Source organism: Macadamia integrifolia, chromosome 2, assembly GCF_013358625.1.
Source record: "Macadamia integrifolia cultivar HAES 741 chromosome 2, SCU_Mint_v3, whole genome shotgun sequence".
Classification (NCBI taxonomy): domain Eukaryota; kingdom Viridiplantae; phylum Streptophyta; class Magnoliopsida; order Proteales; family Proteaceae; genus Macadamia; species Macadamia integrifolia.
Window position 1 is genome coordinate 20,185,235 of NC_056558.1, and position 18,185 is coordinate 20,203,419.

At 41.8% G+C, this 18,185-nt stretch overlaps 1 non-coding gene across 1 annotated transcript; it reads right to left on the reverse strand.

Moving 5' to 3' along the window:
- Positions 1 to 579: 579 nt before the first annotated feature.
- Positions 580 to 686, reverse strand: LOC122072460. The gene has a single exon (XR_006138474.1). It is a non-coding gene; the product is annotated as a small nucleolar RNA R71 (small nucleolar RNA).
- Positions 687 to 18,185: the final 17,499 nt, after the last annotated feature.

Genomic DNA, 18,185 nt, shown 5'->3' on the forward strand with positions numbered 1-18,185 from the left:
CGGTAAGCAAAAAAAAAATTAAAAAAAAAAAAATGTTTTTCTTTCCATTCTTTTGTGCTTGTCTTACTCTAGTTGTGGGTAGTTTTCTATTGCATGAGTGTTAGGTGGGTACGTAATACTAAGAATCGGTTAGGAAGAAAAGATCCAACAAGTAGTGACCCAATACGTTTGCTCTCTTTAAAACCTTTCAATATGGGAGACCAATAATAAAACCCTCTACTAAAATCTCTGAAAGATAGGTTCTACCCAGCTAGAACATACCAATCTTCCTGTATAATTCTACCATAAGCCCAGGGTAATAATTTTGAGCTTAAATCTCAATACATCACTATGTTGCCCCACTTCTATGGGCTGAACTCTGAGGATGCATACCTATTTCTAAGGGAATTTGAAGAGGTATGTGTTCTAATTAAGATCCAACAGCTTTTTGATGATGCTGTTAAACTTAGGTTCATCACTTTTGTATTAAAAGATCAAGCTAAGAAGTGGTTGCATGGGTTACCCACAAATTTCATAACCACATGGGAGAATTTTACTACTGCCTTCCTCAAGAAGTTTTTTCCAACTCACAAGACCAATTAGCTTAGAAGTGATATCCTTCAGTTTAGGCAAAAGCCTAGTGAGTCTTTTTCTAAACTTACGGAGAGATTCAAGGATCTACTCCAAGAATGCCCTCACCATGGCCTAGACTTATGGCATTTATGTCAAATAATTTATAAGAGTATCGATTACCCAACTAAACAAATGATAGAGTCTATGTGCCCTAAGGGACTCACGTCCTTTATAGATGAAGAAAAGGCATGGGAATTCTTACTTTACTTAGCTGACAAAATCCGTGAGTAGGAATCAACCCACCCAAGAGAGTGAAAGAATCATTAGAGGGAAAGGATATTTTGTGGATGGGATAGTGGCCAAGGAAACCCATTTGGATAGCCTAATCAAGAGGATTGAGGCTATTGTTCCTAGAGAGCCATCATCAGTCAATTTGGTTAAGATTTATACTTAGTGCCAGTCCCCTGGACATGTCATAGAAGAATGCCCCAACACCTCTAGGGCACTTCCAATGAAAGTGTGAATGCCTTATATCAAAATAATCCATATAGTAACACTTACAATTCAGGATGGAGAAATCACCCCAATTTCTCTTGGAACCAGAGCAATCAAGCAGTGCCTTCCAATTTCCATAATCAAGGTCAACTTGGACCCCAAAGGCCTCCTTTGTACAACAATATTTTTTCCAAAATACTTTTCGTACTTTTCGTAGGCTAAATGTAGGACCTCAGGCTAGTTTTCCTAGGGCCCCTCTCCTATCATCTTATCAGCATCCCTCTGGGTTTACCAACATGGGAGAGGCAAGTAGAATAAGTGACTTAAAAAAAAATATGGCCCTCCTCATGACAAGCCATCAAAATCTTACGAGAGAACTCATTCAAGTTGTCTCAATTATGCGTGAGAGGGAGAAAGGAACTTTACCTAGTCAACCAGAGCCTAACCCTAGGCATCATCAGCTTATTAATTCACAAGCACCAACTAATGCACCACTGAATACAGTACAAGGTCAGACCTAACAAGGGCCCTCCAACCAATGTAATATTGTTTATGACATTAGGAGTGGTAGAGAGTACCAACAGAGTGTTCCTAAATCTTCCTCATCTATTACTCTTGTTAACTCTCCTTCAGTTGAGGACACAAGTGTGCCTCTTGTTCCAGGTTCGTCTAATGAACCTAAAGACTCTTCTGAAACTAAAAATGATTTGGTTGAGGAAACTAAAAATGATTTGGTTGAGGAAACCAAAAATGATTTTTCTAAAAAAGGGCAAATCCCTAACATTCCTAATGTTCCTCCTGTCCCATTTTCTGATCGCTTGGTAAACAAAAATAAAACTGCTTCTATGGATAAAATTTTAGAAGTCTTCAAAAAGGTAGAAGTGAACATCCCTCTTTTGGATGTCATATCCCAGATCCCCACCTATACAAAGATCTTGAAAGATTTGTGTACTCACAAACATATCACTAGTGTATCTAAAAAGGCGTTCTTGGTAGGTAACATTAGTTTTATAATTACTCAGTCTATAATAGCCAAGTATAAGGATCCATGGAGCCCTACCATAGCTTGTGTCATAGGCAACACCTACATTAAGCATGCCTTACTTGACCTTGACGCAAGTGTGAATCTTTTGCCTTACCATGTGTACAAGCAACTAGAATTGGGAGAATTGAAAGCCACTGGTGGAACTACTCTTCAGTTGGCTGATAGGTCTGTTAATATTTCTAAAGGGATGGTTGAAGATGTCTTACTAAAGGTAGGAAAATTTATTTTTCCTGTTGATTTCATTGTATTAGATACTAAGCCCTTCTCAACCAAGGATGAGTTACCAATAATTTTATGAAGATCATTCTTGGCTACCAGTAATGCATTAATCAATTTTCGGAATGGTTTCCTAACGTTATCTTTTGGCAGCCAAATTGTTGAGTTTAACATATTTAGGATAAGCAAGAAATCACATATGGAAGAAGAGATTAATATGTTTGAGAATTTTTTTGATTTTTTTATTATTTAATTACCAACTTTGATATTGATTTTAATTCAGAATTCCAAGAGTGTATGGATGAGTTGGATGGTGATAGGGAAAATTCATTTTCTGAAGTCTTGAGTCTTCACATACCTATGGAGCCCTTAGGATCCCTTTTCAATTAAATATTTCATAATTGAGCCCCCTAAGCTAGATCTTAAGGAGTTCTCATCTAATTTGAGGTATGCTTTCTTAGGGCCTGACCAGATTCTTTTAGTAATAATTTCTTTAGATTTGACTTCTAGCCAGGAAGAGGAATTATTTAAAGTGTTAAAAGACAAAAAGAAAGCCCTAAGTTAGACCATAACTGATATCAAGGGTATAAGTTGTTCTATTGTACAACATCATATACATCTAATGGAGAATTCAAAACCATCCACGGAACCTCAAAGAAGAGCTAACCCTATGATGATGGAAGCCATTAAGAAAGAGATCCTAAAGTTCTTGGATCATGGAATAATTTATCCTATTTTTGATAACCAATGGGTAAGCCTAGTTCATGTAGTGCCTAAGAAGTCTAGTGTTACTATAGTTCCCAATGCTAATAACGAACTGATTCCAACCCGTGTCCAATTAAGGTGGAGAGTAAGCATAAACTACAGAAAACTTAATGCGGCAACCTAGAAGGACCACTTCCCATTGTCATTCATTGACCAGATGTTAGAGAGGTTAACTGGACATAAATATTATTATTTTCTTGATGGATATTCTGGCTATAATCAGATCCCAATTGCTTTAGAGGACCAACATAGGACCACTTTTACATGCCCATATGGAACATTTGTTTATAGGCGATGCCCTTTGGGCTTTGTAATACACCTGCTACATTCTAATAATGCATAATGAGCATTTTTTTTAACATGATCAAAAAATTCTTAGAAGTATTTATAGATGACTTTTCAATTCATGGGAATTCCTATTCTGAGTGCCTTCATCATCTTTCCCTAGTTTTGCAAAGGTGCATATCTAAGAATTTGGTTTTGAATTGGGGAAAATATCATTTTATGGTTAAATCTGGTATTGTTTTGGGCCATGTAATATCCAAGGAGGGAATTAAGATAGATAGAGCTAAAGTGGATTTAATTGATAATTTATCACCTCCTTAATCTATTAAGGATGTTCGGTCTTTTCTAGGGCATACTAGCTTCTACAGTCAGTTAGCCCGACCTCTCACTTCACTACTTGTCAAAGATCAACTTTTTAGTTTTCTAAAGAGTGCCTAGAATCCTTTAAGCAACTTAAGAAGGAGTTGACCAATGCACCCATTGTTCAACCACCTGTTTGAAGTGAACCTTTTGAACTAATGTGTGATGCTTTAGATTTTGTTATAGGAGTGGTTTTAGGCCAAAGGATCAATAAGCTACCCACTGTAATTTACTATGCTAGTAGGAGCCTATATGATGCACAACTCAACTATTCGACTACTGAAAAAGAATTTTTTACTGTTATGTTTACATTAGAAAAATTTTAGTTTTACTTAGTTGATTCACATGTGGTGGTGTATACTGATCATTCTGCTCTTAGATACCTAGTTCAGAAGAAGGATGCCAAAGCCCGTCTCATTAGGTGGATTTTACTTTTGTAAAAGTTTGATTTGAAAATTAAGGACAAGAAAGGCATTGAAAACCTTGTTGCAGACCATTTATCTCAGCTTTCCAATTCCTTAACTGTTGATTCTACAGTCAACGAGAACTTTCCAAATGAATAGTTACTTGTAGTGTCTAGTGAACCATGGTTTGCTGACATTGTCAACTTTTTAGTTTCAAGTGTGACTCCGGATCACTGGTCGACCCAAGATAGGTATCGATTCTTTTCCCAAGTTAAACATTTCTTTTAGGATGATCCTTATCTTTTTAAAGTTTATCCTGACCAAATTATTAGACGTTGTATGCCTGATCATAAGCAACACTCACTCTTATCTTTTTTCCATGATCATGCATGTGGTGGACACTTTGGACCTAAGAAGACTATCGCAAAGGTTCTCCAATGCGGATTTTTTGGCTCACTCTTTTTAGAGATGCTTTAAATTTTTGCAAGGCTTATCCCGCCTGCCAGTCTTTTGACCGTATTAATAAGAAGAACATGATGCCCCTCAACCCTATGTTGGTAGTTGAGATCTTTGATGTATGGGGCATCGATTTCATAAGACCATTTCCTAATTCCTTTGGGAATTTTTACATACTTTTGACCATTGATTATATTTCTAAATAGATAGAGGCCATACCTTGTAAATCTAATGACCACAAAGTGGTGGTTCAGTTTCTCAAAGAAAACATATTTTTCTGCTTTGGTACACCACTTGCAATAATTAGTGATAGGGGTACTCATTTTTGTAATCGGCCTTTTGAGGCCTTAATAAAAAAGTATGGGATCACCCATAAGTTATCTACCCCTTATCATTCCCAAACTAGTGGCCAAGTGAAGATGTCTAATAGGCAGATCAAACAAATCTTGGAGAAAACTGTTAATCCCAATAGTAAGGATTGGTCCCTTAAGCTCATTAACGCCTTAAGGGCCCATCGGACTGCATTCAAGACCGACCTTGGTCAGTCTCCCTATTGTTTGGTGTATGGGAAAGCCTGTCACTTACCAGTTGAGTTGGACCATAAGGCCTTTTGGGCCATCAAGAAACTCAATTTTGATTTGTGTGATACAGGAATTCATCGTAGGCTCCAACTATCAGAGTTAGAGGAACTTAGGAATAATTCCTATAAAAATTCTAGGATTTATAAAGAAAAGATCAAAGCCTTCCATGATAAGCACATTTTGCGTAAATCTTTAACAATTGGTGATAAGATCTTATTGTATAACTCTCGATTGCATCTTTTTTATGGTAAGCTTAGATCTCGATGGGATGACCCATTTATTGCCCATAATGTATATTCCCATGGAGCTGTGGAGATTCTGAATCCAAGAACAAGGGTAATTTCGAAGGTTAATGGTCATCGTTTGAAACCGCTCCTCGAGTTTCTACTACTGGTAGTGAAGAGGTCATAGATCTCCATAAACTTCTTTACATTGAAAATGAACTTTAGCTAGTTATGACCCCCTTGCATTGTCTTTGCTTTTAACTCTTTCCATGCATTGAGGATATTGCATGACTTAAGTGTAGGGGAAGGGAACCAGATTTTGCTTTTTTCACTTTGTTTTGTTTGTTTTTCTTTTTGCTTTTGAGCTTGCTAAGGATGAAGTTCTACTTTGGATTTTGGCTAATGATCATACCATTCGATTGCTTGATGTATGAAAATAAAATTTTTGATTAACGTACCCATTTTGAACGTATAAAAACCCTCATGAGAAAAAAGAAACAAGCCTATGTTTTGAGATGGGACTTTCTTTTGAAAAATAAGAGACCCCTGTTTTATGGTGTTGGACCATATGTAAGTCTTTGGTTTCCTTGTACTTTTGATTTGGAGTTAAAACCTTATTTTTAATTTTGTATGAGTTGACAAATACACAATTTTAAATGAAGTGTGAAATGTGGTATAAAGAAGAGTAAGAGTTGATTTCCTCAAAACTAGCCAGGGCATTGCGCCTTAAGAAACGTGGTGACTTGATCGAAACTCTTAGGGAGGAAACTTCTGAAAAAAAAAAAAAAAAAAACTCTGGCATCATTGTCTATGTGAGCATATGCAAAAAACGAAGCTATATAGTAACTTGGGTGTCTAGTGTTTGCTCCACCATGTCATTTAGGTCAAAAGTAGTAGACTAGAATAGAGTTTATTAAGTGAAAAAATGAAAAAAAATGTGCAAATGTCATTAATGCTTGGTAACATGTTTGTCAAAAACACTCCAATGCCTTAGTCCTTGGTTCTCTATTTTTTCACAAGTGATTTTGCCTTAATATTAGGATGTTTTGGAAGAGATGCGGTGAGTTCCAAATTAAGAAATATACTAGTACCTAGAACTGATATGGGGTAATAAAAGTTTAAGTGTGGGGGTCCCTTGTAAGAAGAATTATTTTTGCTCTAGATATGTATGGCCCTTAACTTTAGCCAAGGTTGGGATTTGTTTATTCTGAATTTTGAGTTTATATTCTCTGTAAACACCCATGAGACACAACTCATCCACTAGGGGTTTAAAGGCTTGTTACACATGCTAAGTACAACCGTGATTCCTACGAAAGTGAGTTAGATATTTTATTATTTACATTTTAGTTTGTCTTTTTTTTTTTTACTCGAGGACTAGCAAAGTCTAAGTGTGGAGAAATTCTGATGAGCATATTTATGTGTGAAATCTAAGTAGTAAAAAATGCATTCTTATATATTTAGAATAGAGCTACCTTGGATTTTACTCTCTTTTTACAGGTTTTGTATTTTAAACGCCTTAAGAATTATCAGGCATCATATCTCTCCAACAATTGCCTAGTATAGTTCGTGAGCTATAGTGTGCAAAATTCCCTTACTCACCAGGAGGTCTCAAGTTTGAATCCTATGGTTGTCTATTTTTTGGAGAATTTTTTTAAAGATTTCCTACTTTTCACTCACTTAAAGCACTAAAGGATTTCCACATCAAATCAAAAGATTGTCCAAATCTTCAAAGTAAGGAAAATCGTGGGAGGGGTTTCTTGTGCAAGAAAAGAAAAAAAAATGAAAGAAAAAAACGGAAGAAATAAATCTTGTCAAAATCTTCTCTCTCCTCCACATCATCATCAGAAGATTGTCCAAATCACACAAAGCAAGAAGGTCCAAGGAAAAAAAATCGGCCAACAAGGGTTGTGGGCAAGGTTTGAAGTGAGGGAGAAAAAGAAACGAAGAATAAATAATAAAAAAAAAGAAATAAAAAAACCGAAAACATAATAGGAAATTTTTCCAAGTTCATTTCTCTCTTCTCTCACCTTCACTTAAGCAACACTTTTGGTCTTAAAAGATCTGACTAACCAATTATGAGTTTTCCCCTTTTAGGAAAGTGAAATTTGTTACTCTACCTCCTCATTCCCTATAAATACAACTCATGTAAGAAGAGGTGAGACACTTAATTCTTCTTCTAGGTTTTTTTTTTTTTAGTTGCTCTCTCTCTCTCTCTCATTCTCTTTAGTTTTAGTTCTTCTTTGTTTTTACTTTAATCACTTTTGTAATAGTTTTTTATTTCAATTAATGCAAGCACTCTTTTATTTTATTCAGCCTTTTATGTTTATGATTTATGCAATTGAGTTGTAATTTTTAAATTATAGTTCTAGGCTTAGATCTAGGTGACAAGATCACGAGCCATGGAGCATCTCTTTTTCAAGTTTATTTTTTTTTTCAAGATTTGTTTTCTCATGACCTAGAAATTTCAGATTTGGTTCATTCTAGATCTAGTTTTTGGGATTGACAATATCTCAAATCACCCAAGCTTTCAAGTTTAAGCATTGATTCAGGTAGGTAGGCTTCTTCAATAGTCTTCTCTCCCCCCTCTCATTCCCTCTTCTTACTACCATTTCTTTCTTAATTTAGGATTTTAATTTTATTAGTTACATTATTGCTTCCCCTTTCCCCCAAGGTTCATGGCTAGTGTATGTGTTGGCATTGCCCCTCCTAGCCATAGAACCATCATTTTATTATTTTTATTTTAATTGCCTCCTTTTCCCTAAAGCCAAGTAGAGTAATCCTTATAAGAGTGACTCTCTGGTCAAGTAGGGAAGCTCATATTATAATGCATCCCTCGGGCTAAGTAGAGAAACCTACTAATGAGTCTCTCTCTAGCTTTATCCCCTTTCTTTTACTTTATTTTTATTTCAGCATTTTTTCCTTCATTGCTTTTTAATTGAGCGGGTTGTTTATTTTTAGTTATTTATTTATTTAATTTTAATTGTGTGGCTTACATATTTAAATTCTTAGATGACAAATTATCACACCCCGTTCACACAGAACCGGAGCGGTGACCGAGTTAACACTGGTTAACCCAAACCTGCCAGGATCATCAGATACTGTATTCCACCACAGCATACGCACAACTAACATAAGTTCATCAGATCAGCGGAAGACTAAGTTTTACCTGTGAATAAATCCCATATACTTGATACCCGAATGGTGATACAATAATTATATACATTTGGGCCCGAAGGCATGATATATACACAAAAAGAATAAAATTCAAATATCAAGTATAAACAGGAAATCATCAAAACCATCAGAGTACACAGCTCGGCTCAGTATCAAGGCTGGAGCTCAGCTCGGCATCAAGGGTTGTGCCCAGCTCGGCATCACATAGAAGAGCTCAGCTCGGCCTCAGAAGTGGAGCTCAGCACGGCCTCAGAACTGCTGTCCCGCAGCACAACTCTCACACGAGCAGTCGGCGCCGTGCTCTAACTCCTCAGGGGTCCACCAGTCCTCTTCAGGAAACTCGACTGTGGGACCCACCCCATACTCCTCAGATGTATGACCTGCAAAATCATCTAAAAAGGGGTGTACACGTGGGATGAGCTCACTAGATCAGTAAGTATAAAGATGGACCACACACAACAGTCCACACATCACAACACGTCATATGCACTACATGCCATGCTATACATTTTAAATTACATCCACCTAAGCAACATTACTAAGTCCTTGGTTTTAGTGCTATTACAACCACAGTGCGCGTATACTCCGGGTACGAGCCGCGAACTCCCTCTCGCGATACGCCCATAGGGCTGTCGGAGAAGGCCCACCGTGAGTACTCGGAAAAGTAAAGACAATGCCATCCACCGGCTCTCAACAGAAATGTAAATGACTGAAAATAAAGGTGCTGACTCCAGCAATTTAAAAACAGTACGATTGGCCCTCTTGAATGTACCACCGGGGTTACCGACTGTCTTACATGACTCGCCGGGCGTAATCCTTAACCGCCACAGTGTCCGACAACCGCGACCCCTGCTTCCCCCCAAATGGTAACCCAACACCTTAACCCCTATTGGGAAGGGTCGTAGCACGGGATGGTGAAAATCCTAATACCGCATGCTCCTATATGACAATAGTACGATTGCATAGTGCCACCGTGTCCCATTCCACGGGCCACCAATGCATTTGTTTCCAAGCCGACTATAGCATCTAGTCTATCAATGCATTATGCACCATGATCTCCACATTCAACATATAAACATCTCATTCAATTGGCATTTGAAAAGTAAACATAGCACATATGCACATCAATGTGTGGAATGACTAATCTACATAGCATATTCATGATGACATGACTAGATTAGATATATTTAATGAATGCCAAACAATGCCTTGAAACAAGGCCAAATGTCCTCTCCCCACTTACTTGTATCGTACAAGGATTCCCGTTCGGTACGGGTGAGATCCGGAGTGAATCGGGTAGGATTTGATGAACTTAACATAATTGAGCGGGGTTAGTATTTCACCATTTTAGAATCAAAATTAATGAAATTCGATGTCAAAATCGTGTTTAGAACGTCAAAAGAAGGTCACACATCCAATTTGGGTCCAATCGGACATAAGGATCACCCTCGGGGCCACACGGGTGGGTAGACAGGTGGGTAGTCTAGCCCACCGGTATACCCACCGGTTGGGACCGGCGGGTAGGGGCCCGCCGGTTGTACCCGCCGGTTGGGCCAGGGGCCCCTGCTAGGACCGGTTGGGCCTGCCGGTAGGGCCCGCTGGTTGGGCCCGAAAGCCCCCTGCCTTCTTAGGTGGGTACCCACAGGCGGGTAGGGGCCCACCGGTTGTACCCACCGATCTTGGCGGAAAACACCCTGTTTCTTTCCAACGTTATCCCTTCTTTGGGGATTCAAATGGGGCTTTTCCCCACCCATTCTTCACACCTTCAAGGTCCTATAGGATGGTTCTAACCTAGATCTAGGTTAGATTCAAGTGAGGGAAAACCATCTTACCTTCTTTGCTCAAGAACGACTTCAAACCCTCCAAATCACTTCAAACCCACAACGTTATTTCCACCTTGTCAATATCTCTTCAAATCCTTCAAGATCAGCACATAAATCATCTATTAAACCTTAGATTCATCATTTCAAATGAGATTTACAAGATTTCAAGAAACCATACTCGAATCAAGGGTTTTAAAGCTTGGGTATGGTGAATGTTCACAAAACCCAACTTTCTTACCTCCAACTGTAGATCTAGAGTTGAAGATCACTCCCCCGGCACCGGAATGGGAAGATCGAGCTTCAGCGCCACTGAAATCCCTCTTTCTCACTCTTCCTTCTCTTCCTTTCTTCTTCCCTTTCTTTTCTCTCTCCTCTTTACTTTTCTCACCAACGTATGGGGGTAATAAATGGAAAGAAGAAAAATCATAAAGCTTTATATATAATTCCTAATAAGTGAATAGTGCACTTGGATGGGTCACTCAGGTGGGTGGGTGTACCCACCTGTCCTACCCACCTGAGGGCCAAAACTTGGGATTTTGATTGGGTTCGGGCCTCGGCGCGAACCCCACCCCAGGCATACGATGTAGCATACGTATTTACCTTAAAATACGGATATAATACCTGTCTTATCCGTACATAGCCTTATGGTAGGTGCATGTACACGGCTTGGGCACTCCCGTCTCTTCTGGCACTGGCTCAGACTTGTCGGGCCAGCCGGTGTTTAAGGTCACACGAGCCATCATAGCCCATAAGGAACCCGCTCTAATTTCCTCTGGCTCGGTTCCTGCATGGTTAAACCGGTTCAACCGCTTAATCAGACTGGGTTTAAAAAGTAGGGTATTACATTACCCCCCCTTCTGAAAAATTTCGTCCTGGAATTGCGTACCTGGTTGGTCAAAAAGATGAGGGTACTTGGCTCACATTTCATCCTCTACCTCCCAAGTTGCTTCTTCAAGTGAGTGACCAGCCCATCGCACCTTTACATAGGAAATGGAGCGGTTGCGAAGGGTTTTCACCTTCCGGTCCAAAATTTTAGCTGGCTGTTCTGTGTAGGTCATATCAGCTTCTAGGTATTCTGGTTCCACGGGTAGTACATGAGATGGATCATGCACGTATCTCTTCAGCATGGATACATGGAATACATTGTGAACATCCCCAAGCGAAGGAGGCAGAGCATGCATGTAGGCTACTGAGCCAACCTGGGATAAGATCTCAAATGGTCCGATGTATCTTGGGCTCAACTTCCCCTTTCTGTGAAACCTTTGCAAACCTTTAGTAGGAGAGATCTTGAGAAATACATTTTCTCCTGGCTGAAATTCAATATCCTTCCTGCGGGTGTCCGCATAGCTCTTTTGACGGGACTGAGCTGCTTTAATCCGTTCTCTAATAACGTCGACTTTGTCACAAGTCATCTGTATCATCTCAGGTCCTAACATTCGACGTTCACCTACCTCATCCCAATACAAAGGAGTTCTGCACTTCCTGCCATATAACGCCTCATACGGAGCCATCCCAATTGTAGTTTGGTAACTGTTGTTATAGGAAAACTCCATAAGGGGTATATATTCTTCCCAACTACCACACATTTCCATTGTACATGCCCTGAGAATGTCTTCTAATCTGTATGGTTCACTCCGACTGACCATCAGTTTGTGGGTGGAAAGCAATACTCAAATTCAACTGTGATCCCAAGGCATGCTGAAAGCTTTTCCAAAATTTGGAAGTGAACCTTGGGTCCCTATCTGAAACAATGCTCACTGGCACTCCATGTAAACGCACTATGTTGTCCATGTAAAGTTGTGCTAGTTTGGTCATGGAGAACTTGGTCTTGATAGGAATAAAATGAGCAGTCTTGGTAAGCCGATCCACGATCACCCATATCGCGTCCATTCCCTTAGGTGTACTTGGTAGTCCAGTGACGAAGTCCATTGTAATCCTTTCCCACTTCCATTCTGGTACTGGGAGTGGCTGAAGGGTACCATAAGGTCGATGCCTTTCAGCTTTTACTTTCTGGCAGGTAAGACAAGTCGCCACATATAAAGCTATGGTGACTTTCATGCTTGGCCACCAATAACTTTGTTTGAGGTCTTTGTACATTTTGGTACTTCCTGGGTGAAGTGAGTACTCGGAGCTATGTGCTTCTCTCACTATCTTATCTTGTATATCCAAATCATCGGGTACACACAATCTGTCTCGAAACATCAATGCCCCATCACTGGCTAAAGTAAAATCTGGGTCGTTCATTGTTTGGTCTTGAACTTTAACTCTGATCCGCTGCAATTCAGGATCCATAGGTTGCTTCATTATCACTTCTTGCCTAATTTCCGAATGCACCTGTAGAGCCGTCAAGGATACAGTCAACCATTTAAGGTTTTCGGGTTGTGGTTCAAGCTCTAAGGTTTCCCCTTCATACAAGAGGGTTTCATCCATTAGCATCGCCTCTTGCATGAGTGGTGAGCTGACTGCCAAGTATGAAAGCGACACAGTCTGTGTCTTCCGACTCAATGCATCTGCCACTACATTTGCCTTGCCGGGATGATACTGAATATCACAGTCATAATCCTTCATGAGTTCAAGCCACCTTCTCTGTCTCATGTTCAGATCCTTCTGGGTGAAGAAGTATTTCAGGCTTTTGTGGTCACTGTATATCTCACACTTCTCCCCATACAAATAATGTCGCCAGATCTTAAGGGCAAAAATGACTGCAGCTAGTTCCAAGTCATGAGTGGGGTAGTTCTTCTCATACTCCTTTAGTTGTCGGGATGCATATGCTATTACCTTACCGCGTTGCATGAGAACACAACCCAAACCAACTTTGGAAGCATCGGTATAAACTGTCATTCCACCTGTGCCTTCAGGAATAGTCAGCACAGGGGCAGTCACCAACTTCTCTTTCAATTCTTGGAAGCTCTTCTCACATTCCTCTGCCCAGTCGAATTTCACACCCTTTTTAGTCAACTTGGTCATTGGTGCTGAGATTCGGGCAAAATTCTCGATGAAGCGCCGGTAATATCCAGCCAAACCCAAGAAGCTTCTAATTTCGGTAACATTCTTGGGGCTTTCCCATTCCACTACTGCTTTCACCTTAGCAGGATCTACCTTGATTCCAGCTTTAGACACTACGTGCCCCAGGAATCCAACTTGTTCAAGCCAGAATTCACATTTACTGTACTTGGCAAACAACTGTTGATCCCTCAATCTCTGTAACACCATCCTCAAGTGTTGAGTGTGCTCCTCTTCGGTCTTGGAGTAGATCAAGATATCATCGATAAAACAATTACCCATTTGTCGAGCACATCCTGAAATACCCGATTCATTAGATCCATGAATGCTGCCGGTGCATTGGTTAACCCGAAAGATAACACTAGGAACTCATAGTGACCGTATCGAGTCCTAAATGCTGTTTTGGGTATATCACTGCTCTTTATCTTGAGCTGATAATAGCCGGACCGAAGGTCTATCTTTGAAAATACTCTGGCTCCCTGCAACTGATCAAATAAATCATCAATGCGTGGCAATGGATACCGGTTCTTAATGGTTAGCTTATTCAACTCCCGGTAATCTATGCACATACGCAAACTACCATCCTTCTTCTTTACAAACAACACCGGGGCACCCCAAGGTGAAACACTTGGCGAATAAACCCCTTTTCTAATAATTCCTGCAACTGCATCTGCAACTCCTTCAATTCAGCTGGTGCCATCCTGTATGGGGCCTTAGATACCGGAGCTGCTCCAGGGGTCAAGTCTATGGCAAACTCCAGCTCCCTATCAGGTGGTAACTGCATCAGATCATCTGGGAAAACATCGGGGAACTCTTTGACCACCTTTACTTCTTCTAGAGGTGTAACTCTTGCATCAACATCGAGTACTGAGGCTATGAAACCCTGACATCCACTTTCTAGCAACTTTACCGCTTGGAGAGCGGAGACAAGGACCTTCCTCACCCTTTTCATTGTATCTGCTCGGTATACCCACTCTTTCCCTTCGTCGTCTGTTACCTTAATCAGCCTTTCCGCACAGATCACCTTAGCTCGATGAGCCGACAACCAATCCATACCCAATATAACATCAAAATTCTGCATATTGAATTTAATGAGTTGTGCATCAAAGTTCTTCCCACTAATCTCCACTGGGCACGGCCCATACACTTCCTTCAACTGTGAAATTTTACCAGTAGGCATACTAACAATCAATCCATGGTCTAGGATCCTGGGTGACATCCCAAGTTTCCCTACAAATCTCTTAGATGCGAATGAATGAGTAGCTCCTGAATCGAATAAAACATAGGCTGGTATGCCTGATATGGGTAGGATACCTATTATAACAATGTATATAATTTCAGCAGGTCATCAATATAAATCATAATGAATTTCTTAATTTAAAATGTACCTGCTACAACTTCTGTACTAGCCTCAGCTTCCTCGGCTGATAGGGCATACATCCTTCCCTGCGGTTGATTGCCTTGAGGTAAGGGAGGTCGGTACGCAGAGGGCTGACTGGAGGGCAAGGCTGGTCGGGCCCGACAGTCTTTCGCATAATGCCCATAGGAATGGCAATTGAAACAACGAATCTGAGATGTCGGAACTGGAGCGGGGCCCCTCTGCACTTGACCCGTTGCAGATGGAGGTCGAGGTGGCCTTGGAGCTGTAGGTGCCACACTAGGGTTCGGGCGAAAAGAGGTGGAACCCGAACCACCACCTGGCCTAGGAGGGTAGCCAGGTGGCCTATAGGGCTGCCTATACATAGGCCCAGAACTGTATGATCCGCGGTATGCCTTGGAGGAATTTCCTATATCTGGGAATGGATTTGTTCTCTTCCACAGTCCAGGGGTGAGGGGCTGTTCACCCTTTTGCTTATCTTCCATGGTCTTGGCCTTCTGCACAATCTGGCCATACTCGGTCAAATCCAGTACCTCAAGTACGGACCCAATAGATGCCTTTAGGCCCTTTAGGAACCTTGCTGCCTTCTCTTTAGCTGTCCTCATATGCCTTGGGGCAAAATGGAACAAACTCTCAAATTGTTGTTGGTACTCAAGGACAGTCTTACCTCCTTGAGTTAAGGCCATGAACTCAGTCTCCTTTCGGTCTCTGAAACTGCGCGGATAATAGTTATCCAAGAACAACTCCTTGAACTGCTCCCAAGTAGGTTCTGGATGAGCAGCCATCAATATAGGTTTGGAGGCTTGCCACCAAGAATTTGCCTCTTTCTTGAGTTGCAGCCCAGCACAAATGAGTTTCTGGGCATCCGTGCAGTCAAGCACCTCAAATATCTTCTCCAATTCTTGGATCCACTGATCCGGTTCCAGAGGATCACTCCCCACCTTAGAGAATACGGGTGGCAAGTTCCTCTTGAACGACTCCACTACCCTTGACGTATTACTCATCACCGGGAAGTTAGGAGCATAGGCAGGATAGTAGGAGTATGGAGGAGGCATCCCATACTGGGGAACACCGAATGGTGGGATTGGAGGTGTACCCCCCACTTGTGGTCCCGTTCCCGACCCTACAGGTGGGTCCTGTGGAGTGAGTACCCGGGGAGGTTGACCCGGTTGAGAAAAGTCCAACTGTTGCTAGATAGCAGTCATAAATGCTTGTTGTTGCTGAAGCATTTGTTGCTGGAAAGCTTGTTGTGACTGCTGGATTATAGTAGCAACATCTCCCGGTGTGATAACCGGTGGAGGGTCCGGGAATGTAGTCATAGGTGGGTCCCCATGTGCCCCACCCTGACCAAGGGTCTCTAGAGGTAGTGGAGGTGAGGTATGCCCCACAGAGCGGGACCTCCTGGGATTTTGTGGTCGACCGACCGGACAAGGACCCCGCGAGGTACCTCAGGCATTACTACCGGATCTAGTACGTACCATCGTATCCCTGTACCTAGAACACATCACACACCATATTGGTTAAACACCGTAAAATTGACTTCGGCGCACAATCATATGCCATTACATGAGGTGTTGTAATGTATGATAGCCTGTAAATAATCGCAGCTCAATTCCAAGATACAGGCAAAGTCCCCAACAGACATGTCAGTGGTCCCATTTGACCATAGCATATTAATCATAGGAAGAATGTCTATAATGAAAATCAATGAAATCATACTAGGAGGAGAGAAGGGAAAAAGAAAAGAAGGAAAAATTTTAAAATTTCCCAACTGTCACAACCGGTGGGCTGCACCGGCGGGTAGGGGCCCGCCGGTTGAGCCCGCCGGTCCTAGTACCTCACATCGACTGGTGGCGCCGGAGGGTAGGGGCCCGCCGGTCATACCCGCCGGTCTTGCCCGTGTAAAAACACGAACAGGGCCCTACAGACCCTGTTCTGTCTGTCCTTTTCCCAAACTCCCTTTCTCTTTCCTCCTTTCTTCCTTGGGCGATCTTGGAGGTCTCCTCGGCGCTTCTCCTCGCGGGTCCATTCATCAACTCGGCGGTTTAGAGAAGAGTCAACTCTCCTTTCTTCAAGTAATTTTCTCTTTTCTCCTCTTTTCCAGAATTTCCATTTGGGTAAAATGCATGTATAGACTTTACCTTAGGTTGTCTCTCCATATTTTTCACCATAGAATTGTCTTTCCATGTGTTTGTGATGATTCTACTGTGGCCATTTGTAGTTTATAGGAACTTTGTCTCTTCATTTGGAGAAAACCCCAATTTGTGCCCTAGGTTTCCAAATTTGGGGGTTTCTTCAATCCTTACCCTTTTTCTCCAATTGATGACTTCTTTGTGATGCATTCCACTTGTTTTGTGCTTAATATGCTTTAAATTGCATAGATCATCCATTGTGCTTGGAATCCCCATGTATTCCCATGAAAATTCCTCTTTTGTATTGGTTCCCTTGGTTTTCATCCCATACTTGCATTCACGGAACTCCATAGTCTAATTGGGTATGTTTTCGCACTTTCATGATCCCGCTACTATGGCGTTTTGCTCTAGACCTAGGGTTTCAAGCTATTCCCCATTATGTTCGAATTTGCACATTGGACTTGAATTCCCTCGTTCTATTTATGCTCTTTGCTTTCGCTGTCATTTTTACTGTTTTGGCATGTTCCTCCGCGTTATACCCTACTGTGCTTCATGTCATAGGTCTCCTATCGTTCCTAGATTGTCGCCGTTCCCGTTTTGCATGAATTGGGTTTTGGATTTCCCCTTTTTAATGCTGCTGTCTTTTCCTTTCTGTACTAACCCTACTTTCTTTCCTTATTGCCAGGATGTCGTCACGCACCGGCAAGGGACCATCTTCCCCTAGCGCTAGACACAAGACCACCGCTTCTAAGCGGAAGAGTGCGGAGACCAGCTCTTTAGCTCCTCGCACGAGGAGACCCGCACCTGCCCAGTCTGACCCTTCAGACTATGATGAGGAGCACTTCCTCAGTGCAGAGGCCGCAGCCAACTAGCCCAACTTCCTGAAGGGGTCAGTGATGATGGAGAAGACTGTGGTAGTCGAGGACTTCCACAAGGCTAGGCTTCAGGAGAGGTTCTCAGCATTGGGCTGGGACTCTATTCTTCATGTGGACCGACCGTGCTACGAGCAGCTCGTCCGTCGGTTCTATTGTAACCTGGAGGTGTCGTATCCGTACGGGGAGTTCACCATCAGCAGATTGGTGAAGGGGGTGGACATCCAGCTGACGGTGGGCACCTTGGCCAGTATCCTGGGTATATCGGTGGTGGGTCACCGATACTACAGTCCCCCTAGGAGTAAGCCTCAGGGACCGTTCATGAACCTGGCGACACCGGACTTCATCTACGAGACCATCTGCGGCAACAGCAGCAGCAGCCGCCTGGAGTCCGAGACATCCTTCTACCCTGAGGTTCGT